At 42.7% G+C, this 26,391-nt stretch overlaps 1 long non-coding RNA gene across 1 annotated transcript in view; it reads right to left on the bottom strand.

Moving 5' to 3' along the window:
* LOC131381539 (uncharacterized) overlaps positions 1 to 26,391 on the bottom strand; it is a 141,651-nt gene that overhangs the window by 29,136 nt on the left and 86,124 nt on the right. The window contains exon 3 of the long non-coding RNA XR_009210356.1: positions 21,043 to 21,325. This is a non-coding gene — a long non-coding RNA (uncharacterized LOC131381539). The remainder of the gene's footprint in view (positions 1 to 21,042; positions 21,326 to 26,391) is intronic.

Raw genomic sequence — 26,391 nt, 5'->3', positions numbered from 1 at the left:
TCAAGCTCTGGGGACAGGAAGAAAATTAGAGCAATGGCACAGCAGTGAGCAAGCACTTGGGGAGGCAGGCAGCAAGAACATCTGGAGGAGTTGATATCTGCCCTGAAACTTAAAGCTGAGTCAGACCTGACTGGAGAAAGCAGAGAGTTACAGCATTTCAGACAGGAGAGGGACGATGTGAGCAAAGGTACTAAGTAGCAAAACACCAGGATACCTGGGAAAAACTAGAGAATCATGCAAAAGTGCAAAACGTGTCCATGGCCAATGGGGCTGAAGAGGCAGGAAGGCCTGGCAGGAAGAAACTGCATTCAAGCTGGAGTTTGGACTTGATCCTGGAAGAGGTAGGCAGCTACAGACAACGGCAGCAAGCCTGGGCCATTCCCAGTGGGTCTTGATGATGGAGGCTTCAGGCTGAGGAAGTGGTGGGAATCCAATATGGTGGGGAGAGGGTGGTGACAGGCAGGCACTGGGCGCCATGTCTTGGGGAGTGGAGGAGCATGGTTCAGCACTAGCCCCTTTCCCCTCATACTTTCTGCTGTTGATGGAGCTGTGTGGGCTTTGTTTGTCAGAACTGTCTCAAAGTAAATGAAGCAGGTTTCACTTCCTTCCTTTCCAGCAGCTGATGGATGATCTCAGGCAGTAGCACCCACATTGGACACTATGTCATCCCACATTACTGGTCCTGCCTGGCTTCTTGAGGAATGGGGCAGACTCAACTCAGTTTTGATTTCACAAAGGGACCTCTTTGCTCCACTCATTACAGATAAGCCCCCTTTTCTGAGACCATTTTCAATCAGTGCTGATTAGGCTGTATTTATATTTGTAATAAAAGGGTAAACATGTCCAAATTTCTTCAAATATCCACGGACAGAATCATCAGAAACTAGCTAGTCTAACTTGAAACTCCTAACCTATAACCTGGGGGCAAGGAGGGGTGGTAGGAAAGGAGAAACTATGTATCTGCGAATTATAAACTATGTGCTTCTTAGTTCTCAACACAAGCTCAAATTCCAATGGACTGATCCATTCTCTCATTCATTCACTCACCATTCTTTGAGCCGCTACTCTGTGAGCAGCACAAGTATGTGGGTACCAGGAGAGAAACAGGGTTTGAAATGTAAGCAACCAGAAGCTAATCTATGGAAAAATGTTTTCAGTCACCATGTGTGTAAAATTCTAAGGAGGGGAAATGCAGAGGGCAACATATTAGGACAGCATGTCAGGCAGCTAATCAATAAAATATTGTTACTTTTCTGCATTATTACGATATGTATGGTAGTTGCCAGCACTTACAAAAGTGTAATATTATGTGATTTCTTTTCTTATGCTAAATAAGTATTCACTTTCATATTTAATTTCTAAGCGGGCCCTGAAAACTGCACTAACAGGCCTCGTAGTGGACGGGTCTACAGCCTGGGGGTTGGGGACTCCTAGACTAAGGGAAGCAGATATACCAGAAACTTTTGTTATTGTTGTTTTTTGGTTTTGTTTTTTTAAGTTCAGGGGTACATGTGCAGGATGTGCAGATTTGTTACAGAGGTAAATATGTATCATGTCCCTGCAAAGGACATGATCCCTTTCCTTTTTATGGCTGCATAGTATCCATGAGGCATATGTACTACATTTTCTTTATCCAGCCTATATTGATGGGCATTTAGGTTGATTTCATGCCTTTGCTATTGTGAACAGTGCTGCAATGAACATACGTGTGCATGTGTCTTTATAACAGAACAATTTATATTCCTTTGGGCATATACCCAGTAATGGGATTGCTGGGTCAAATGGTATTTCTATCTCTAGGTCTTTGAGGAATTACCACACTGTCTTCCTCAATGGTTGAACTAATTTACACTTCCACCAACAGTGTAAAAGTGTTCCGTTTTCTCCACAACCTCTCCAGCCTCTGTTATTTTTTGACTTTTAATAATAGCCATTCTGACTGGTGTGAGATGGTATCTCATTGTGGTTTTGATTTGCATTTCTCTAATGATCAGTGATTTCGAGCTTTTTTCCATGTTTGTTGGCTGCATGTATGTCTTCTTTTGAGAAGTGTCTGTTCATGTCCTTTGCCCACTTTTTAATGGGATTGTTTGGTTTTTTTCTTGTAAATTTGTTTAAGTTCTTTATATATGCTGGATATTAGACCTTTGTCAGAGGCATAGATTTCAAAACTTTTCTCCCATTCTGTAGATTGTCTGTCTACTCTGTTGGTAGTTTCTTTTGCTGTGCAGAAGCTCCTTAATTTAATTAGATCCCATTTGTCAATTTTTGCTTTTGTTTCAATTGCTTTTGGCATCTTTGTCGTGGAATCTGTGCTTGTGCTGATGTCCTGAATGGTATTGCCTAGGTTTTCTTCTAGGATTTTTATAGTTTTGGGTTTTACATTTAAGTTCTTAATCCGTCTTGAGTTGGTTTTTGTGTATGGTGTAAGGAAGGGGTCCATTTTCAATTTTCTGCATATGGCTAGCCAGTTCTCCCAACACCATTTATTAAATAGGGAATCCTTTCCCCATTGCTTGTGTTTGTCAGGTTTGTTGAAGATCAGATGGTTGTAGGTGTGCAGCCTTATTTCTCGGTTCTCTATTCTGTTCCATTTGTCTATGTGACTAGAAACTTTTGTAGTAATGAGTGGGAAGTACAAACTAAGAGACTCAAGACATAAAATGAATAAATCACCACATGCAGTGTCTGTAGATTATTGTACGAGATGGACAATGATCCTGTGAGTTTCTTCCATTTCTGCAGTCCCATTCTGATGGACAAAGCTACTGCAAGAAGTCCTTTACACATAGATCATGTGTCATTTAGGATGGGATGATTTGGGCAGAAAACCTGATTCAACAAGCTTAAGCACACAGAGTTAATGTTCTCATATAACAAGAAGTCAGAGGTAGTGTCACGGGATCCTTGGGGTGTCACTTCACCAGCTGGAAACCTCTGTGGCTGGTGGCGCCTTTGCCCGAGTTTTTACTCAGGCCCTCTGGGATCATTCTGCCCACTCAGCCTAGCAGGCTGCACCCAGCTCATACTACCAGCCTGCCAAGAGTGAGCCAAGCACAGAGCAGTAAGGTGTGCGTGGGCAAGCGAGCATGGGATCCAGCCACTGCGCACAGCCAGGCATGCCATCTGCAGTGGGGCAGGCAGCTCCAGGCACCAATAAGGGCACTGGCTCCCTATGAGGCTGCAGCTGGACCAGGTATCCTACAAGCTGCTTCCATGGCTGGCACCAGGGAATGTGGTGGTGCCCGGAAGCTTGGAGACCCCAGGAACCACAGAGCCCCAGAGTGGGTGTCACAATCCTGGCTCAGGGAGCTCCTAGGCCTGAGCTCCCCAAAAGGCCACAGCACTTCTCTCCTTCTTTCTTGTCTTCTTGTCACTCACAATGTGGTGAGCAAGGGCATGTTTCAGCCCTGTTTGTTACAGCTGTTTTATCCCCACCATTCAGCAGGTCTTGAGTTCTTGTCCTGTGTCCAGGAAGAATGAGGTACACATACAAGGGGAGGGTGAGGAAGGTGAATACGAGCTTTATTGAGCAGCTGAATAGCTCAGAGGAGACCCGCAGTGGGTAGCTCCTCTCCACAGGCAGGGCATCCTGATGAGTATTCAGCTTTCAGCAAGGAGGAGGCCCACAGTAGTCAGCTCCTCTCCACAGCTGGTCATCTGGTCATCTCCTGGAGTCTGGCTGAGTCCAGGGTTTTTTATGGGCTTCAGAGGGGAGGAAGTGCATGCTGATTTGTTCAGGGGTGGCCATGAGCAGGCCCAGGAAAAGCACCGTAAGTTCCCTTTCTGGTGCATCAGCCCAGACCCCAGGCTTCAGGCTGTCCCTGGCATGAAGGTGGGGCTTCACGAGCCTCTTTCCACCCAGGAGCCTGTCTGCCTCCTGCCATCACCCAGGCTGTTTGTGCCAAGGGGTGCCTGCAAGCCTGTGCCAAGCCACCCTTATCCCCCATCAGCACCCAAAGTCTGGAGGGGTCCAAGGCAGCAGGGGCTGGCATGTCAGCGCTACCCCAAGTGTGCACACACATGGCTGGGTTGCAGTAGCCCAGGCTGCAATAGGCCCAGGCTCAGCCTCAACTTTGCTCCAAGATTGGAACAGGTGCAGGGAGCTGGGAGAAGCCAGGCAGCAGGACCAGGCGCTTCTGAGCTTGTGGGGACAGGGGGGCTTTTCACCCCAAAGAGGGCAGAGACTCCGGGGCCTGCAGGATTGGCTGGGTGGCAGCAGCTGCACCCAGGTTGCACAAGGCTCCTGCCCTGCGAACTTGGAAGGGGATGGGGCTTCCACCTGTTCCCCACTCCCACCGGCTTGCACCAGCTCCATGGAGGGCCCAGCCCCAGCTGTGCCTCCCCAACTTCAGTCAGCACCATGTCAGTGGCTGCTCCAGATGGGACCACTGGTCCCATCAGTAGGGCAATTCTAGGGCTGGTTAATTTAGCAACTCAACAAATTTTTCCACTCCACCTTCCTCAGTGTGAGACCTTCCAGGTTGGCTTCCCCTCATGGTCCCATGATGCCACTTCGGTTTCAGATAACATATGTTGAAGGCATTGTCCAAAGGCAGAAAAGGGCCTGCTTCCTCTCACATGTGGCTTTTTTAAAAGTCAGGTTTATGGATACAAAAGTAACAGTAAAATTAATCATTTCTAAATGTATAGTTTGATGAGTTTGACAAATGTATACAGTCACGTAGCAATCAAGGTAGAGAACATTTCCATCACACCAAAAATTCCCTCGGGTCTGCTTGTAGTCAGTCCCCTCTCTCAATCCGAGCACCTGGCAACCACTAATTTGATTTCTGTCCCTATAATTTTCCCTTTGCAAGGATTTCAGATAAATATAATGATACATTGGGATAGCCTTTTGTGTCTTGCTTCTTTTATTAAGCACAATGCACTTGAGATTGTTCCATGTTGCAAATATCAGTAGTTTATTCTGTTTTATTGCTGAGCAGTATTCCATTGTATAGCTATATCATAGGTTTTTATCCATTCACCAGTTAATGGGCATTTGGGCTGTTTCCAGTTTGAGCTACTATACATAAAGCTGCTATGAACATCCACAAACAGGTATTTGTGTGGACATATGTTTTCATTTCCCTCTAGTAGGATTGCTAAGTTGGAGAGTTAACACACTTTGCTTTTTAAGAGCAAGTAAACTTTTTCCAGAAGTTCCTATGTGTCTTGGGTCACATGCCCCTTCCTAAGCTAGTCACTGGCAGAAGGAACAGAAAGAAATTCATCAAAATCCCTTCTCATGGCTCTGGGGCTAGGGCAATCTTTCCCAACTATATATTTTCATGTGGAAACAAAATCCATGCTCTTTAAGCAAGGAAAGAAGACAAAAATAGGTTTAGACAAGCAACCAACAATAGCTCACTCAAGAAACATCTTACCTCTGGACATATTATTACATTAGATCATTGGTTCCTTATTTTGTAAGCCACTTGAATCAAATTTTCTGCCAAAAGCATCCTAAATGGCACATGACCTATGTGCCTGCACCCGTTTTACCAACCAGAGGGACTATCATGATTTATACCTTGTAACCATGGGGTGCTAGCCACAGCTAATAGGACCACATGCTGATCAGTGACTCATAAGGGGCCCAATGAGGCGTTCCACACTGGATTTGACTGAACCAAAACAGATACTCTCTCAGAGGGTTTGAGTTCAAGACATCGAGAAAGACAGTGAGTAGAAGAACAGCAGCAGAATGGAAGACAGACACAGGAAAAACGAGCAGAAAGCATGAGGGAAGGAGAGTAGAGGGATTTCTCACTGATGCCAGGGTGAGAAAGTAGATCCAGGTGATGATAGAAGCAGCAGAGATCAGCAGAATCATCTGTAAGACCCGGTCATAGGATTCGGGAGCACTGGCGTCACTTCTGGGAGAGGATAAGATGCCTGCTACCACAGCGGCTGTGTATCTAGAATGTCCTCCACTTTTGCTGAAACTGCTAGGGTGGTTGCCAGTCTCTTGGATTGCCCCAAGTGTCCATATACCAAATCTGCCACCTTGGGTGACCTTAGGTGGCCAAGACTAGCCCTGTCCTTTGCCCCCTGAGCTCACTCACTTCACAATCTTCTAATCACAGTATGCCTAACTGCCTCCCTGAGGCCAACGTATACAATGAAAACTTAGTCACACATACAACAACACATCCCTCCTAAGCATCATCAAAAGGGCAGAGACCAGTGTATGTGACCAGACTGACCAACATTCCCTGAGAGCTTACTCAGAGTTAGGCACTGTGTTACATATCTTACCTGGGTTAACTCACTGAATACTACAAACACTATCACATAGGTAATATTATTGTTCCTATTTTACCAACGAAGAAACTGACACCAAGCACTCAAGTAATTTGCCCAGCATTCACAGCAAACGTGTGGCAGAGCCTTTACCTAGGGGTGAGCAGCTCCCACTGCCGGCCTAGCATCAGGGACCCTGATGAAGACAGAGCACACCAAGTGGCAGGGAAGGTGAACAGCATCTCAGTCCCACTGGAAGCTGTGGAGGGTACTTGTCCAGGAACTCCGAAAGCAGGACTGCAAGGAGCCCAACCAACACACAGCACACACACATTTCCAACGCTCCAGCCCTGGAAAATGTCACTCACTTCAGAGTCCTGGCCCCAGGATTGAGTTGAACCTCAGGCCAAGACGAAGCAAGCAATTTAGACTGAAGAACTTGTCTCTAAGGCCTCACTACTGAGAGTGAGGGCTGTGGACCCACAGTATTGGCATCACTGGATGCCTGTTGGAAGTGCAGGATCTCAGCCCCGCCCAAGACCTAGTGAATCTGCATCTGGATTTTACAAGACTCACAGGTGATACACATGGACTTACAATTCTAAGACGCTCTGCTGAGTCCTGGAGGGCTTTGGAACAAAGGATGGTGGTAGGGGAGAAAAGAAGGGCCAGACAGTCCCTGATTTTACCCGCTGTCCAAACCTGACTGGCCAGTGTATTTTTCAAGCCTTGTGTTTAATGATGTCAGGATGTATCCCCCTCTGCACTGTGGGGTTGGTATTTTTGAATGCCCATTTAACAATAAAAGCAGGAATTATTTTTTTCCTTATGAATTGCTTTATTGAACCTCCTATATGTGTCTCATCTTTTCTTCTTGGCTGTATTATGTGTTTTTGTGTGTGGAAAAAAGCAGGGCTTAAATGTCAGAAGGAAGGGATCAGATTCCCTATCCTCTTGCCAACCAAGAGCAGATTTACTAGTCTCTTCTCTCCATTAAACGTTAAATGATGTTTATGAAGCACCCACATGGGCCTGGAGCCTTTCTCAGTGCTTGGGGTTGCCAGGTGGCCAACATAAATGGCATTACCCTTTATTTGAACTTTCTACTCGTGTTCTTGGAGGCTCTACAGGCACATGAGGAGACCCATATTTAAAGTAAGAACCATGCAAGGGGATAGACATGACACAGGAGATGTAGTCCCCGACTCTTAATCAATCAGGTAGATCAGTGAACTGATTGTGATCAGTCAGTTATCTTATCTCAGTTCCGCATAAGCCTTGCCCAACCAACAGCTGTCCTTAACTTCTGTAGGCATCTCCCACCCTGGCTGAACTCTGTCTGCTCCTTGTTGCCCAGAGGAGAATTTGACAACCATCAAGAGCTAAAAAGAGTGTCAAAATAAATCAACTTTTCCTATTAAAATCTCACAGATAGAGTGACCAGACTCACTAACTCAGTATTGGAGTTTCTGATTTTATAATGGGAAAGTACATTCTTTTTTTTTTTTTTTTTGAGACAGAGTCTCGCTCTTTCACCCACACTGGAGTGCAGTGGCACGATCTCAGCTCACTGCAAGCTCCACCTGCTGGGGTCACGCCATTCTCCTGCCTCAGCCTCCCTAGTAGCTGGGACTACAGGCGCCCACCACTGCGCCCAGCTAATTTTTGTTTTTAGCAGAGACGGGGTTTCACCATGTTAGCCAGGATGGTCTCAATGTCCTGACCTCATGATCTACCCGCCTTGGCCTCCCAAAGTGCTGGGATTACAGGCGTGAGCCACCGCACCCGGCCGGAAAGTACATTTTAAACCAGATGGGCCTAAAAGTCCAGATTGTAAGGTCATTATCATTGCAAACCAGATAAGTATAAAAATTGACACTTTAAGCTTGGTGTGGTGGTTCGCACCTGTAATCCCATCACTTTGGGAGGCTGAGGTGGGTGGATCACTTGAGGTCAGGAGTTCGAGACCAGCCTGGCCATCATGGTGAAACCCTGTCTCTACTAAAAATACAAAAATTAGTTGGGCATGGTGGTGGGCACCTGTAATCCCAGCTACTCGGGAGGCTGAAGCAGGAGAATTGCTTGAACCCGGGAGGCAGAGGTTGCAGTGAGCCGAGATCGCACTACTACCCTCCACCCTAAGCAACAGAGCGAGACTCGTCTCAAAAAAAAAAAAGGACACTTTATCCTAGAACATGAGATAGAGGATAGGCTTCCATAAAGATGAATCATATTCTCCTTTGTGTGTTCAAATCAGATCTTTCAACATCTTGCTCGGTGTAACAACTGCTAAGTAAACTCACGGGGTATAATTATCTTCCTATCATCACCACGAACTAGATACATTAATATATAAAAGTAGACTGCTACATCCTCCTCCTCCAAAAGCACCAATAGTAACCAGGCATCCAGGGAAAGCACACGGAGGCTCCTTCACAAGAACTCCTCTGCAGAGAAGGCAGGAAGGAGGAGGAGGAAGGGGAAGTATGTGCGCCACCGGACTCTGGCCCTCCTCTCTCAGGCTTCCAGGCTAGCAATGATGAATCTGACGCCGTGTGAACGAGATTTGCAGGTGTGTGTGGGAGGCCACCGGGGCAAGCCCGGATGAATGGGAATGTGGGGAGAGGAGGATTTCTGGGACACAAGCAGAAGCAAAGGTTGTGCTTGAATGAGCAAAAACAGGGCAGATGCCTCTTCCTGAGGGAGGGTGGATAGGTCATCCTGCAAGGAGATTTAGAGCCCTGCAATGCAAGACCCTAATACAGTCCTCAGAGGATGATATAACACGCAGGATATCCCCTGTGTGAGAGTCAACAGACACCGAGAGTCAGAACTGTCTGATGACTTCGGAAGTCTGCCGAGCCCATTGAAGCTAACTTCACAGTGGCCCAGGACAGACAGCCATCTTGATGGGTCAACTTGAGGCAGAAGGATCACTTGAGGCCACGAAAGCAATGGACTGGATAACCTAAGGGGTAAGCCACATAGTACGCATTCAGTAAACAGTTATTGAATGAATGGAAAGGTGGATGTGCCCACATAAACTTCAGAGTCAATAAGTTGGCCCAAGGACCCTATCCATCTCTTCATCAGTTCATTCAGTACATAAGTTTTGAGTGCCCACTTTACGTCTCACACTAGGCAGGAGTGAACAAGGCAGACTAGATTAGAGGAGAGGCTGGCAAGCTTTTTCCGTAAAAGGCCCGAGGGAAAGTAAGTGTGGGCCCGACACTCTCTACAATAGTTACTCAGCTCTGCCACTGTGGCATGAAGGCAGCCGTGGATAATATGTAAATGATGAGCATGGCTATGTTCAAATAAAACTTTATTTATGGAAACTAAAATTTGAATTTCATGTAATTTTTATGTGTCATGATATATTATTTTTCTTTTGTTTTTATTCAGTGATTTAGAGTATAAAAACCATTCTTAGCTCTTGGGCCCTACAAAAGCAAATGGACAGCTAAATTCGGTCCCGAGTCTATAGCTTGCTGACCCCTGTGGAACAGAGTGACAGGGAAAGAAGGAGGCCTCTGCCAGAAAGGTGAGATTCGAGCTGAGACTAGAATGAGGATAAAGAACCAGCCATGCGAAGAGAGAAGGGAAGAACACTTCAAGCACAGGAAAAAGCTGTGCAAAAGCCATAAAGAGGGGATGAGCTTGATGTGTTCAAGGAACACAAAGATGAGCAGGGTGGCTAAATACAGTGAGCAAGAGAGAAAGTTGTATGAGATGAGTGCTTCCTGAGGTATATGGTCTCAAAATCAGCTTTTAACAATATATATGTATACATATACATATACACATACATATACATATACACAGTGGAATCCACAGCAGATAGCTGTTGAATAGTTGTGAGGGAAAGCAGATCTAGAAAATTCTGTGTCCTGGTTTGCTCATGATTTCAAGAGATAAATATGAAGGCAGTCCCAGCGTCTGTGTCCATCAGCAGCTGTGAAGCTTCTTGTTTGAGGGTACAATTTTAGACTCTGATTCATAGGCATGTCTTTGGACAAAACCGATTGTGACTCTACATGCCCTGGTTTCTTCTTCGTTGTTCAGGGTTGGCCGTTCTTAGGTTTTAAGCAACAGCATCTTTCTGGAAAAACTGTGGGAGAAGCAACTCACAACATGATTTTTGTTTCATCTTGAGTGCAAAATGGCTATTTTGAGGTACAACATTTTGAGTGTTATGGATTGATTCCTGGATTCTAAAAAATACTGATTAGCTTGGTATGTTTCACATCAGCTTGGTACCTTTTATGTATTAAGTTATGACAGAATCTTATTATATTCAAACTATGAAAAGTCTTCTGGCAGGCCCTATTCAGAAGGAAATAGACTACTCCACCCATCAACCACACACCATGACAACTATGGATACCATCAAAAACTTGATGGCAGGCCTCTGAGAACCTGCTCCATCTCCTATTAAATAGAGATAGAGCAAGAGGGGCTGAAAGAGGGAAAGAGCCAGGCGCAGGTGAAAGAAACTCGTTTTTGCAGAGTATTGTTTTGATTTCTTTGGCTTCTGGCCTCCATAGCCTTTGACCTTGAGTCAATCCCTGCCCTTGGAGAAGCCATCCTGGCCCATATTTTGCCCTTCATATATGGATGTTGACTTTGTCAATTAACATTACTTGCACAAAATTAAGGCAAAGAATAGCATCTCAACCCTTCATGGCCTCAACTGGGGGGGCAAAGCAACTCAGCAGTTTTCTAGTCTTGGCAGCATCAAAAGAGCATCTGCAATCAATTACCATCTTTTTCCCCCTCTTTCTTACCATCCTTTGCTTAAAAATGGCTAACCCATTTTTTCTCTCATATCCTTATAAAAACACATGCACACACCAACACACACATGTGCTCCCAGGCTGAAATCACAAATGCCAAGGCTTAGCCCAGACAGAACATTTATGACTGGGTTATACATCCCCAAAAATAGGGGCTTGTAATGGAAATACTGACAGATCATTAACTATAATAGCATAAACCAAGGCACAGAATTTTCACATTGTCTCCATTCTGTTTGTGTCAGCAGGATTTCCAGGCCCAGAATCCAGCTGAAGCTCATGAGCTGTGCCTGACTATAGGGGGTAAGTTTGAGGGCAAGAGAATAGCCTAGAGAAAACAGCTTGGGACCTACAGAACCTTCAGGTACAGGATATTCTGCAATGTTTGCATTCAGTAATGATCACAGAAATCTCAGCCACAGAGAAGATACCATGTGGGCTAGAAGCCTAAATCCCTACCAGCAACTCATCTCTAATGACTGAGTTCTCCTTGCCGCCCCAGGTGTGACATTTATTGACCTAAAGAAGCAACTCAGAGCAACAAGCCAACAACTGATAGGTTGAAACTATCCCCTGCCAGGTCTTAGTTCTGGTCCTTATGCTCTCCTTCAAGATCAACCCACTTAAGTTTATCACCAGTGCTTAGAACATTGTCTGACACATAGGAAATGCTCAATATATGTTTGTTGACAGATGCATAGATGGATGGACCAGTAAGTTAATGAATAAAGGAATTAGCAAAGGAATATTGGCCTCAGTTTTCTCACCTGTGAAATGAGGCGGTTCAACAAAATCAGTGGCTTTCAACTCTGTTTACTCATTGGAATAACCTAGAATCTCTTTACAAAAACACTGATCAGACACTACCCCAGACCAAATAAGTCAGAATCTTTAGATACAGGGCTCGGGTATCAATAGTTTTAAATGTTCCCCAGGTTTAATATAGAGCCAGGTTTGCAAAGCAGTGAATAAAATAATTCTAAAATTCTGTTCTGGATATAAGACTCTGTGGATCTTAACTAATTTGGGTCATAAAATTCAAGGCCTAGAATTTGTCTCTCCCCAACTCAGAAAAATAAAATCAAGGTAAGTAAAAGGACATCAGTAAATTATATCGAGGGAACAATGACCACTTATTGGATTCCTTGGTGGCAAGCACTGTGCATGACATATATTATCTCCAGTCCCTCTGACAGGTGGCATTATCTCATTATCCCTATTTTTCAGATGAGGAACCTGGGGCTCAGAGATGTTAAATTATCTAAGGCGGCTCATAAACAGAAACACACACCTCCTGAGCTGCCACAGGTGTTATCAGTCAGGTAGCACCCATCCCCTTTTCAGAAATAAATGGTATTCAGCATCAGGCAAAGATTTTATGTTCATCCAGAGTGGAGGAAGAAAGAGAAGGGAGAGGTTTAGGGAGGAGGAATTCCCTCCCACCCCTGTTCCTCTTCAACTTGAAAAAAGACAATCCTGTCTCTCCCCAGGCCTTTAGCTGTCATAGATGAGCCCTGATAAAGGCCTAGGGCCCCCTCCTTGAATTCCTTTGTTCCAGTACCCATCCCATTAGAAAAAGGTCACACATCTTTGGCCCCTTTTAATTTCAGGGGTGGAGAGGTAAAAGCCCAGCCAGGGAACCTGTGCAATTATGAGCAATTACTTAAACGGCTTTCAGACAAGACTTGGCCCTCCACCAGCAGGCACAGGGGCTGGCGTCTGGGTTTTGTAGGCAAGAAGGAGCAACGGTGGGAAGGTTGGGGGCATGGGAGGAGACAGCAAAGTCTTTTGTCACTGGGTTACCAAAAAAAAAAAAAAAAAACCAAAAAAAAAAAAAACAACCCATTGGTATTTCCTGCCACTGCACTAGCTGACACAAACCAGCCCCGTGCAGGGGAACTATTCACTTAAAAGTCATCATTTCCTTTACTTATCTGCCTCTAAAGAAACAAATCTATTAGCAGCAAGAAATCACTCCAGCAGCTTTAACTAAGTACTGCTCCTACTGAAAACACCAAAGCTCTGCCTTCAGCTTACTCCGGCTGGCTGTCCCCTCACCTCCACTCCTCCCTCCTCCCAGTTAGCAGCTCTGCGCTGGCCCAGAAGAGTCTCTGACCACTACAGATAACAAGGGCCATTACATTCCAAATCCTTTCTCAACCTCCTCCCCTCCCTTCCGCCAAAATCCAAACCCAATTTCTCCCTGGCAGATCAAAGGCTGCCCAAGCTACCGGAGAGCTCACTCGATCAATAAACCCCTGACAGGAGAATAAACAAAACGATCCAATATTTTCCATCAGGATTCATGTGGTCCATTGCTCGGCTCTCCCTTTGAGAACTGTGAAGATCTGGTGTGGAGTTCAAAAGTTTGTTCTCTGAATTAAAAAGTGACCCAATAGTCCCAGTACACTTTTCTCATCTTTGTCTGTCTTAAACATACAAACCATAAGAGAAGGGCTAGCAGTACCGTTGGACATTTGGGATCTTCCAAAAGCAACTTTCCTTCCACTACAGCTAAGTTGGCAAGAAGCAACTGGAAAGCTATCTACGCAAGTAGATCTAATTTTAACAAGTTTGTAATTTAGGAAGTATAATAAATACTAACACATTCCTCCCACCGTTCAACCCAAAGAAGTCAAAAGCGCTTCACCAACAAGGCCCTGAAACCATGAATCAAAAAGTACAACAAATACAGCTAAGTTAAGGATGCTGTGCATTTTGGGACATATCAATTGCTTTTGAACCCGTAAGAATATTCATTTGAATATCAGTTCTATTAATTTCTCTATCACTCTCCTACGACTGTTTCTTTGATTCCTAAATCCCCAATCCATGAAATTCAAAGGGAGGGATCATGGAAACCAAATTGCTAAAATGGTCCATGGGACTCATGTGGAATATGGCCATCTAGGTTGCCACATTAACAAATATGTCATGTTTACTCACGTATGCCTTCATTTATATCAAATATATTATTCCAGCATTTGGAATAAAGCCTTGCATCTTATTCCTTTACAAAATGTAAATTTACATCAATTTGAGCTTTTCATTAGTATGTATGGGAAGTGCTTGACAAAGATCACTGAAACATACTACACCACTCTGATGTAGGATCCAAATAACAGAAAGCAAAGTAGTCCAGCAATATAAGCCAGAAAATGAGGACAAGCGGGAAAAACAGCATCCTGGGGCACAATGACAGCTATAGATTGAGTTCAATATACAGACAATAAGGTGTGTCAGCCTTACATTTATAGCCTGGAGGAAGAATGTCAACTCCTTGCCAAGCTGTTTGTATATTTCCTTCTAAAGCGTTAGTTAATACTGATAGCTACCATTTATTGAGAGTTCATATTTCCCAGGCACAGAGCTAAACACTTGACAAGATTTATATTATTTCTTTCAGTCCTCACAAGAGTCCTAAGAAGTAGGCACCATTTAACAGATGAGGTAAGTGGGTCCTAAAGAGTTAATGACCTTCCCCCAGTCACATGGATGTAATTGGAAATGCTGGAATTTGAACAGAGGCATCTGACTTCAGAACCAGCACGTGAACTGCCAACCTGAGATAAATACATCCGCAACTTTCCTACTAACCCAATATTTTCCATTTCAACCAAGAGACAACAGCCTCTCTTCTATGACATCTTCTCCCAGCCTTCTCTATCCAAACCTTCATATGACTTTAGCAATGCTTGTTTTATTCAGAGATATGCTTACGTTGCCCATCTCCAATTAGCTTACTTTTTAAACACTTTCCCCTTTTTCTTGCATTTCTGTGAATTGTCTGGAGAAAACCTGACTGAATTAGCAGAATGGATCACAAAGTGAATCAGTAGGGACATAGTAACAGCTCCACTGATGCCATATGCCTACCTCCTGTGTCTTGCGATCTTCAGGAAGTGTATCTTTTACATTAACTTCCTTGGTTTTCAAGTGCAACATTTTACAGAAGCCTGACATTATTGATATTTCTGTCCTCCAGCAGGAGTATACTCATTTTACTCATTTCCCTCTTCCCACTGTAAGCTGTGATTTTCACCAGTCTTTTGGGGTGGGAGCCTTTCTTTCTGTAAAGGTAATGAGCAACTGTCTTCAGACCCTGTGTTCAATGACTTCTTTGCCAGCCCTCTCAAGTAGCTCACCATGAGGGGTAAGCATCAAAGAGTCTTTGGATGCATACATACTACATCTCTCAGTAAACTCATCTGGAATGGTCTGCCTGCCTGAGGATGGAACTTGGCCTAGGATTGATCAGCACCACTGATCGACTTTCTGGAGAAAATAAAAAATCTCTAAGCTAGGCCATACACTCTTCAGCCAACACAGGTAGAAAGAAAGAAACAAATTTTTAAAAACCCATAAGCCAGCCCAAAGGCATTTTTTTTCATTTCTGTTGAGAAAATCAAATTATTTTCCCGCACCCAATACTGCATAACTTGAAGAAGTGTGCTGAGATTTACATTAAAATGTAATCAAACCAAGTTGCTGAATAAAGTCAGGGAAACATTAGGCGAACAAGACTATCTTAGCAAAGGGAAAACTAACTTGCCCAATGAATGAGTCTTAATGAAAAATACTAGAATATGCCTTTCAACAGGATTTCTCAAATATCAGAGGATTTTGCTATCAAAGGAGGAGCCTCAGCTCAAGGTGTCCTTGTGGGGGCCACAGTGAGACAATTGCCTGATAGATCTGCCCTGCCCCCGACAAACTGTCACCTGGGCTCTACATAGCCAAAGGCACATGTGCCTGAAACTGGCTAAATGAATTCTTGGCCTTGTAACAAAACAAGGATAACCAACCACTGATGTTTGACCTGATGTTCTTTGCCTCATTAGCACCACGCCTTCACCAACAGGGTTAAAGAGCAAATACTATGTGGTCATGTCATCAAGCATGAAACCATCAAACATGTGAACCCTGGATTGGCAAGAAAGTCTTGGGAATTTAAGGCTAAAATACTGTCTACACATCTGTCTTAGTCTGTTTTCTGCTGCTGTAACAGAATACTACAGATTGGGAGCTTCATAATGAACAGAAATTTATTTGGCTCATGGTTCTGGAGTCTGAGAAGTCCAAGAACACGGTGCTAGCATCTGGTGAGCACCTTCATGCTGCATCATCTCATGGCAGAAGATGGAAGGGCAAGAGAGCATGATAGCAAACAAGGAAGAGAGGACCAAACTTGCTTTTTTAATGAAGCCACTAATGATAACTAACCCACTCCTGTGATAATTACATTAATTCATTAATGAGGGCCCTCATGGTCTAATCACCTCTTACTAGGCTCTACCTCCTACCACTGTTGCATTGGAAATTAAGTTTCAAACACATTAATTTGGTGGGGACACTTTCGAACCATACCAGCATCTATTTCTAGGTGATATTATACTTCATACAACATGTTTCTATTTTTCAAAAATAGCAAAATTTATATGAAATGAATATAGTTTATTTTAAGCCTTTAATAGAAATATAAGACTATATATAAAAATACATAATACATGTAATATATATTGTGACATGTTAGATATATAATATTTATAATATTTGAGGACCATATTGAAGATAAGCTGAAATAAGGTGTTTCAGAAGCTTTACAGTGGCTCCATTTCACTCAGGCTCACCAGGAAGACTGGGGAAATGAGGATTTTATTGTATTTTGTTTTACTTTCCAAAGTAAAATTGCCACCAAAACTCTAATGTTCTTTTTCCCTGTGATACTTTTTTTAAGTTTATCTCCTGATCTTTCTCTTTGTTGGGTATCTAAGGGGCAAGGAGTCAGTTTACCATGGACACTCTTCTGCTTTAGGGGACTTAAGTGGAGTCTGATCATGGAGATATTTCCTGCAGTGGCCACCCCCCCCTTCCCCTTTATAATTCTTTGGTCCTTGTCTTTGTCCCTTCACACAGACCTCAGCCTGCACCACACTCCCTTTCCCTCACCACATTCCAGACACGATCACCTTCTTTTTCCTTCTCCAACACATCAAGCTCCTTCCTGCCTACAGATGTTTGCATTTGCTGTAACCTCTACCTGGAAGACCCTTCCCATCTCCTTCTTGTCCTTCAGATCTTGGCTCAATGATCACCTGCTCAGAGACACTTCCCTGACCTCACTTACCTGAATCACTCCTCCACCTCCACCTGTTATTCACCATTATATTGCCCTGAGACTTTTCTTTAGAGTACTATCATAAAAAAGGAATCCTCTTTGGTGTTTATTTGTTCATTGTTAGCTCTCTACCCCTTCTAAAATATAAGTTTCATGAAGAGGAAGCTTTATCTGTTTTTTGCACTCTTAAACATTCAGGACCTACGCAATGCCTAGCACATAGCAGGAGCTAAATCAACATTCAATGAGCAAATGAATGAATGAAATGTCCAGTGTTCCTCAGAAGAAAGGTACAGCTTCTCCAGAGAAGCTATGGAATATCTGACTTGTTATTTAGAGGGTTTGAAGAGCATCGAAGGCTTCTAATAACCTGGCACTCTGCTTAATGTGCAGGTATTTTGAGAACCTGCCTGGCTTTGGGGGGATTGGGAGAAATAATCCAAACACAAAATTGCCTGTAAGTATTTAAATGCTTAGATATGTTTAGCATCTAGGGAATAATAATAGTTACAATTTTGTGAGTATCTTCCCTCACCAGGAATGTGTATAACATATTCTCACATCAGTCCCCACAGCACCCCTATGAGGTAGAGATTATCCCTATTTTAGAGATGAAGAGATTGAGTCTCAAGTGGTTTCCCACAACATATGGAACAAATAATGATTAAAGTTGAAACTTGAACCTTGTCTGTCTTATCTATCTGGAAAGCTTATGCTTTTAACCTCATCTTGGTTTCAAGAACCCAAAACATCAATACGGTAAAGAAAGTGAGTCCATGGTTGCCCATACATATGATACTGCAAGAACAAAAACGCATTTGTGTGATGTTATTTGTAGCAATTGTTTGCCAACCCCTTCATACCCATTCTAGAGAAGTACTTATTTGCAGGATAGTAATACAAGCACTTCAATTTTTTTTGTGAGTTCTTCTGGGTTTTCACATATTGCCCCCATCCATTCCAGATAATGAAAACACAACTATTTGAGATTTAGCACTCGTACTGCTCTTTGTTCAGAGTCACAAATGTCTGATATTTTTCAAAGCTGTAAGCTGAGTTTTTCCTTTTTTGGTAGTAAACTTATACCAAAATCAAGGCTGAAAAAACTAATGTTCCTAAGAGTAAAATGTACAATTCCTAATTTCTCTAGCCTATAATAATGGCTATATCAGCAGCACTGCCACTCAAAGAAAGCTATGAAAACAAGAGGATATTTTAGAGAAAATCCAAGAAAGAAATAATTTATTATCTTCCAATCCTCAGACAGATATTTCTCTTTTATCTTGATGCCTGACGTTTCTTTCTTAATATATCTACCATGTAGATGGCTCTTTCTGCCTCTCTTTTTTTCCCGTTTCTTCTTAGAACTCGTCACTAGAGTATCTACCTATTAAGCTCTTAGTCCCTCCCCTGCCTTTTAATCCTCCCCCCACCCTCAATTTCTACATGAAGTGCACCAGCTCTTCCCTTAATTTTTTTTCTTCTGCGAGATGAGCTCCCAAGTTCTTACTTCTTTCTGCTTAACTTTGTGTGAAAATGCAAGGGTTTAAGATTTACAGCTCTGCTTAAAAGGCTCTCTTCCTCCCTATTCTGGGGCTTGACTACTGAGCAAAGAATCCCCCAGCTGAAATCTCAGCAGAAGAGGGGTTTTGAAGACATATCCAGAGCTCCCAGTTCAATCAAAAAAGCAACTTTTGAACTTGTCGCATTACAGTGGCGACGGAGTTTTCACAGCCTGATCCGTATGTCTAAGGACACTTTCAGCAGCCTACATGATGTATTAACCAAACGACTGGATTTAATAAGAACCTTTTCACAATAGGGAGAGCCTGTGTGCACACAGACTTACTCTCAGGCCAGTTGAGAATAGCCAGTGTTGATGTCACAGAACAAGGCCCCACTCCTGGGTAAAGTAACTAAAAGGCAGAGGAAATACAATGTTGAAGAGCAGCAAGAAATGATATATACTGATCACTAAAAGCATGGGCCTTGCAATCCCAGTGTTACCACAGAAGAGTTTGTGTGATCTTGAGCAAGTTAACTTCTCTAAGCCTCAATTACCTCATCTGTAAAATGAGGCTATTCCTGGTAGCTACCTCATTTATCTATGAATGTTTGATGAATAGTACAAAAAGCACCTATTTAACACACATGGTACCATGCTTGATAAACAGTTCCTATTATTATTATTATTGTTTTTATTTGCTGAAGCATCATTGAACCAGGCAACTTCTCATGATAGCAAAGTAGAGTTTGGGCCAATGAGTATATTGTCAGGTTTCCCTCCTGGATAATCCAAGCTTTATACCAGATGAAGTAAATAGAAAGGAAGAAAAATAATAAACAAAGAATTTTTAAAATGTGCTTCTAATATAAATGGTCTAAAAGCAGAAAAGAAAAAAATAACAACAGAGAAAACAGATGTCATGAATTTGGAAAAGACTCATCCATGAGTTCTTCAAAATTCTTTTCTCAAGGGAGAAGAATCTCCCCCAGACAAGAGAGGTAATGACTAGTCTCAAAATACCAAGAGAAAATGCAAAATTCTGGCGTTTGGCATTGAGCTAGCAGTCTCCAGGTCGTGTTTTTGACCTGTCTGCCAAGTTTCTGCTGGTGGAGCCACTGAAAGAGGGATCCTAAGGAAGATACACATATACTTTCAATCCTAAATGCATGCACATTCAAGGGAATGCCCTGGAGAGAGGGGTTAACTTCATCAACCTTACCACACTGGTACTTGTAACGGCTGATATTCTGGCCCTCTGGCCACCAACTATCCAGAGGGGGATGTCTCCCTTCCTCAGAGTCAGAGTAACCTCACAGAAAGGTTGTTCCAATGGCCCATAGTTCATAGCAGACAAAACAAATTCAGATGTGTGGTAGAATGGAGACAATTCTAATACCAAGACCATGGTTAGGCTGCCTGCCACTTCATTGATTTTAAATCTAGTTTACTGGGGCCAGAAAATTCAACAGCTTCTACATCCTAAAACATGAGATGCCAGCAATGATCAGATGTCCTTAAAATGAGCCTTTGTGTTGATTATTTTTAGCTGGTGCTGAAAGGAGAGAGCACCTATGAATTGTTCATGGGCTTAAGTAATTGTTGAATAAAGGTTTCCTTAGTATGAGCTTAAAATTTTCACCTGTGTGGGAAAGGGCACCAGCCATGTGCCTCATTTACCTAAAATCAAAGCATTCTCCTCCCTATAGAAATGTAATTGTTCTCTAAAATATCGATGACTTTGTTTTATTCTTGTGAAGTATCTTTTTCACTGATAATGACTTCCAAGACTTCAAATATCTGAAATCATCAGAGCAAAACTTACATAACGGCCTTTTTCCTCTTTATGAAATAGCTGCTTAAAAGTCATAATACAGCCGAAGTCCAGTTACATTGCAAACAACACAAAACAAAGTTCCTTGCTTCTTTCACTTGCTTCGTCTAGTGACTGACATAGTGAGAGTAATAGCACTGACCCGGTGCCTGGCGAACGTTTCTCCTTTTATAACTACTTGAGCGTGGCAGGCTCTTCCTATTAACTACATTACATCATCATTATCAAAGACGAAAGGAAATTAATTTTGTTTTTCAAGGTCTTGGCAGTAAGTTGGTTCTTTACTTCATCAGACATCTGCTGTTTTTCTACGTGTGTCATTTGTGAAGCTGAGTTTTCCTTATGACTTTATTCTCATAACAATTTATCACGCAACAGTGTTTACCAGAGAAGTTGGGCCGACGGATTTTTCTCTCTCCAAACAAAAAGTGTAACATTAACTTAAAGCCAATATCATCATCTATATTTCATTCTCAAATAGTTTTCTGGGCTTTAAAAGAAAAAAAGCCAACAAGCCTGTCAAGAAAAAATAACCACTTACGGTCTCTGGTTGAAATGCATTGCCAACGCTCTTCGACTTTGTTTTAACAGATGGGTCTTTATCAGCAAATTCTGTGGGCAGCTCACCAACTTCCCTTAGGAATGGAGGCATGCTTCCATTTGCTTCGGCTCTTATCTGTTCACTTACAGCCACATTTGACCACAAAATTCTGGTGTTTTTTTTTTCATGTATTGATACAAAGGAGAAACCACAGAGAATCTTCTGTTCTCCAATAATTAGTCATTTCTGGGCTGATTGATAGGCTCTTAGCCTGACTTCACATCTGTAAAAAAAAAAAAAAAAAATTTTTTTTTTGGTAGTTCACATGGATACATTGACTTTACTAACGCTCTGTGCACGATTCCCTCACCTCATGTAGCAAGGGCCCCTGAGAAACCTCTTCACAATATTTATTTTGGTGAGTAACCTGTTGGGGTTTAACTCATCTCTTTCTTCCTCAATCTCTTCTTCTTCCTCTCCCTTCTTCCAGATGCTAGCTAACTCCTAGAAGCCTTCATTCTTTGAGTCAACACTGGAGCAAAATTCATGGGAAGCTATTGTTTCAGATGAGAGTCATCTGCTCTAGAATAGGGTGTACAGGGAATCTATAAACCGACTTCAAGGAATATTAGAGAAAACCTCTACTTGCCACATGCTTCATATATGGACCTGTGTTTTAATGTTTATGTTTTTTTATTAAGGAGATCTGTGCCAAAAACAGAGATGAATGATGATTCTTAAAATTTTATTTTACCCTGAAAATTGCTTTCACCTTTTCTTGTTGCAATTTGACATAATCATTTCCACAAGAATCAAATCCCTAGGCCTCAGTTTCTCTAAACCTATAAAATGAGAAGTTTGAATGAGACCCAAAGTGGAGCGCTCATGAGAAACACCTGGAGAGCTGGTTAAATATGCAGATTCCTGAGTTCCACTCCCAACAATTCTGAGTCTGAAGTTTTGGACCCAGCAAGACATTTCTGCTTAGTCTAAGGCAGCCAGTCCACAGGCCAGGCTCTGAGAGTACTGATCTGATGAACTCTAAGGTGCTGCTTCTTCCAGTAGTCGGAGACTGTATAAAAACTTCAGCTGGAGATTAGCTGATTATCCAGGCAAACCTTATGTTCATTGACAAACCCCTCTCTATCAGCATCTCCAGTCCTTGTGAACTTTGTGAGCAAGGCAAGCCCTGCTCCAAGGTGAGTGTGAGGTCCAGTGCAGTTGGGGAGGCAGCGCTGCCCTCCAAACTCTGAGCAAGTCAGCTCTGCCCAGCCCAAGGGCTCCTCCAAACCTCCAGGACAGGGGCCTCCTCAAAATGCTACATGACCTTTGTGCACAAAGTGCATTCCCAAACAACAGACACTTGCATTTTCAAGGTTAAGTGCAGAAACCTTTCCTTTTAAAGGCAAGTAGTGACCTTTGGATCTCTGATTTAATTTAGTATATGACAAGTCTTCTCTATTAGCACAATGAGAGGGTGTAGTGGGAATGAAGTTAGAAAACAGATTCCAACCCATGAGACGAACCGCAACTGAGTGTGGGTTGTCTCCAAACCACTCATCCTAACCCCAGGCCTCATCAATGCAAACCAGGGGAAGTGCGTGGCTGGGGTGACCTAGTCACCCAGGGACACAGCACTCACACGTGCTGATGAAAGTTTTGGGGTGCTGTGTGGCAATGAGTCCAGCTTATGAGTACATTAAATCAGAGAACTAGGCTTGATCACAACTTCCCTAGTAACTACTTGTGTAACCTTGGTCAGGTTACTTCACTTCTCTGTTTCCCCACTGTTTCTTAGTTTCCCCTGTGTGTAAAATAGGGCTCACAGTTATTCTACACATTAACTGAGTGCCCAGAGTGGGCCAGTAACTATACATTAACTGAGTACCCAGAGTGGAACAGTAACTATATAGTAAGCTCAAGCAGTGGGTGAAACAGGCAAAAATCCCTGCCCTCAGGAGGAACACAGACAGGAGACAAAGAAATAGAAACTACAGGGTCATGTAACAGTCAATTGATTCATGCTATAAAGAAAAATAAAGTAGGGTGAGGAGCTAGAGTGCTGGGAGGCTATTTCAGATAAGGTGATCCGGGAAGGCCTCTCTAAGAAGGAGGCATTTGAACAGAGGGTAGAATAAAGGGCGGAGGGAGCATCATCATATCCAGGCAAAAGTCATCCAGGCAGAAGCAGAGTGCAGGTGCAAAGCCCCTGAGGCAGGAACATTTGAGGAATGATCAAGTGACAGCAAAGAGGCCAGCCAGTGTGGCTTGAGGAAAGGGAGCGATGGGGAAAGTGGTAGGAAATGAGGTCAAAGCCAGATCATAAAAGGCCTAAAAGAGAGCACTTTGGTTCTCATTCTATGGTGATGAAAAGCCATTAGAAGTTCTTAGCAGCATAGGCTGATGTATGTTTCAAAGAACAACTTCAGTTGCAGTTTGAAGAGGAGACTACAAAGGGAGCCCGTCAATCAGGATAGGCTAGATCATGCTGCTGTAATGAACAACCACAAACTCTGAGTGGCTTATAAAAGCCAAGGTTCTTTCCACTTACACTCCCCATCCACTGTAAGTTGGCTGGGGTTCTGCCCCACCCTGGAAACTGGGGACCGAGCAGCCTCTATTTGAATCATTGTAGATCACCACGACAGAAAGGAAAGAGCACAACAACTCATGCACGGGCCCTAAAGCATCAACCTGGAAGTGACACGCGTCACTTCCACTCACATTTCATTTCATTGGCCAAAGCAAATCAGCTGACAGCATCTGACTTCAAAGGCAGTGGGAGAATACAACCCTGCCATGTGCCTGCAAGATGGAATATTGTGTGAACAGCACTAACAAATACCACAGAGACCAGACGGAAGCAGAGAAACCTATTATGAGGCTATTACAGTAATCCAGGCAATCGATGAGAACAGTTTAGACTGGGCGGTCACAGGGGAAGGTGTTGGGAAACAGATGCAGAAGATATTTTGAAGGCAGAGACAACAAGATTTGCTGATGGATTGGATGTGGAATAATCATAGTCACCTCATAGTGGATGTATTTTGGTGCAGATTAAGTGAGATGATGTATATAAAGTTCTTGCACAGTACACAGTGCACGGCAAACCTCAATAAGTAGTGATTATTATTGCTGTAGTTCTAGATTGAAGAGATGTTTATGATAACAGAAGAGTATAATTTTGGATCATTCTATTTTCCAAGATATATAGTTGCTTTACCCTAATATCACTATGCACACTACACACACACACACACGCAGATTTTCCAAAAATAATAATAGTGGTTATTAATTATCAACTTGCTTCTAAACAGCCTTTCCCTCCTAGCAAACTTTCTAATGATGAATTGATTTTCCTATCAACTTCAGGGAAGTTTTTCTACCTGAAGACACACATTTGGGACCCAGAAACTAGACTGCATAAAAGTCAGGAAGCCCCCAGTCTTTCTACTCAGATGTTGTAGATTAATAGTCATTTGATTTGGGAATATGAAATGAACTGATAAGAAAAGCCATACGTACCAATGACATTCAGGAATGAAAACTGACAGATCACCTGCTTTAGAAGATTTGATTCTTCAGATTTTAAGAGGGAGGGAAAAGACCTTTAAGTGACATTTGCTCTCTTATGGCTTACATTAAACAATTTAATATATAACATGAGGGAGAGAACATGATATAAACAATATATCCAGGAGAAAAAATAAATGACCTCAGTCCCAAAAGGCACTGTTATGCACTGGTACTATTCGTGTACACTGTAAGGAATGATGTATCAGTTTTACATCTAATCAGTATCTTAATATATCACTGTCGGTTCCTGGAGTGCATTACACTATCTTGAGATGCGTGCTCACATTTTACATTAATGTGGAAAGTATCCATCCGTTATCAGCAGAACTTAATTCTACACTGAAAAATGAGGTGTCTGCTTGGTACACTTCTATTTTAAGGTTTAAAGTCACTGAAAAACCCAATCTAAAAGAGAGCTTTGGGACTAGACTATGCTGTTTTTTATGACATGGATGTTGAGAGAGAATGGTTTGTTGGGTGTCTGACTTGAGGCATCACCTATGTTTTGGGTGTCTCTAGTTTCCAACCCCATTTCAGGGCCACTGTGGAGGCATCCATCTCATCATCTGTTCTTCATCAAAACTTCTCTCCTAGATCTAGTATCTGCTATGGTCTGAATATTTGCATCCCCCCAAAATTCATATGTTGAAACCTAATCCCCAATGTCATGGTACTAAGAGGTAGGGCCTTTGGAAGGTGATTGGGTCATAAAGGTAGAGCCCTTATGACTGGGATTAGTGCCATTAACAAAGGAGACCTTGGAGAGCTGCCTTGCCCCTTCTGCCATATGAGGCTGCAGTGAAAAAAGGTGTCCATCTAAAGGAAGAGGGCCCTTGCTAGACATCAAATATGCCAGCACCTTGATCTTGGACTTCCCAGCCTCCATAACTGTGAGAAATAAATGTCTGCTGTTTCACAGCTACCTAGTTTATGATAATTCTGTTAAAACAACTCAGACTATGATGGCATCTATTGATGATTCTTACTAGAAGTAATTTCACTACGACCAGTCACGAAATGATGACTTTTCCAACTGTAGCACTCCTTACACATTTACTAGTCAGGTACTTGGTATTCCACTATAAGCAAGAGATGTCCTTTCTTCTCTACTGATTTCTTTGTCTATTTATTACCAGTATAGACTCATGACTTCTTTCTTCTTCAATGGTTTATAATTCACTATTGTCTTTAAGTGCTCAAATTATCTCTGACTTGACCGGTCAGAATCCTTTCAAGCTGCTTTCTGTGTCCTAGTGATACATTCCATCTTTTTTCCTTTATCAGTTTCTTCATTTCTGGTATAACAAGATATTTCAGGTTCATTTTGTACCTTCCTTGCCTCAGCCTGAGGATCAGTCATTTCTCCAAGGAGCCCTGGTTCCCTTTATTGCGGAATGATACCAGAGACCAAGATCTGGGTGTCAGATGTACTCATTGCTGCTGGACTTTCATTGCCTCTTGGCCTTTTCAGTGGACAGAGCTTGGAAATATGCATATATCTGTATCTATACACGATACTCATACACACGATTCTGAGTCCACACCAATGCCTCTAATTCCAATCAGTTCCTACAGGGTTCTTTCTTGACTTACACATTTGTACCTCTCTTATTCCACGATGACAACTCTTGTTCCCAACAATATGAACTAATTTATTCATTACTCAATCCTGTAATATACCTAAAATAGTCTCAGAAGGGTTTCTCCCAAAAGCAAACCTACTATAAAGAGTTCAGGACTTGGTTATTCTTATCTCACCGCCCTATCCAAGAC

The sequence above is a fragment of the Hylobates moloch genome, unplaced genomic scaffold (genome assembly GCF_009828535.3).
Source record: "Hylobates moloch isolate HMO894 unplaced genomic scaffold, HMol_V3 SCAFFOLD_16, whole genome shotgun sequence".
Lineage (NCBI taxonomy): Eukaryota > Metazoa > Chordata > Mammalia > Primates > Hylobatidae > Hylobates > Hylobates moloch.
This window is presented reverse-complemented; position numbering and strand designations above follow the sequence as displayed.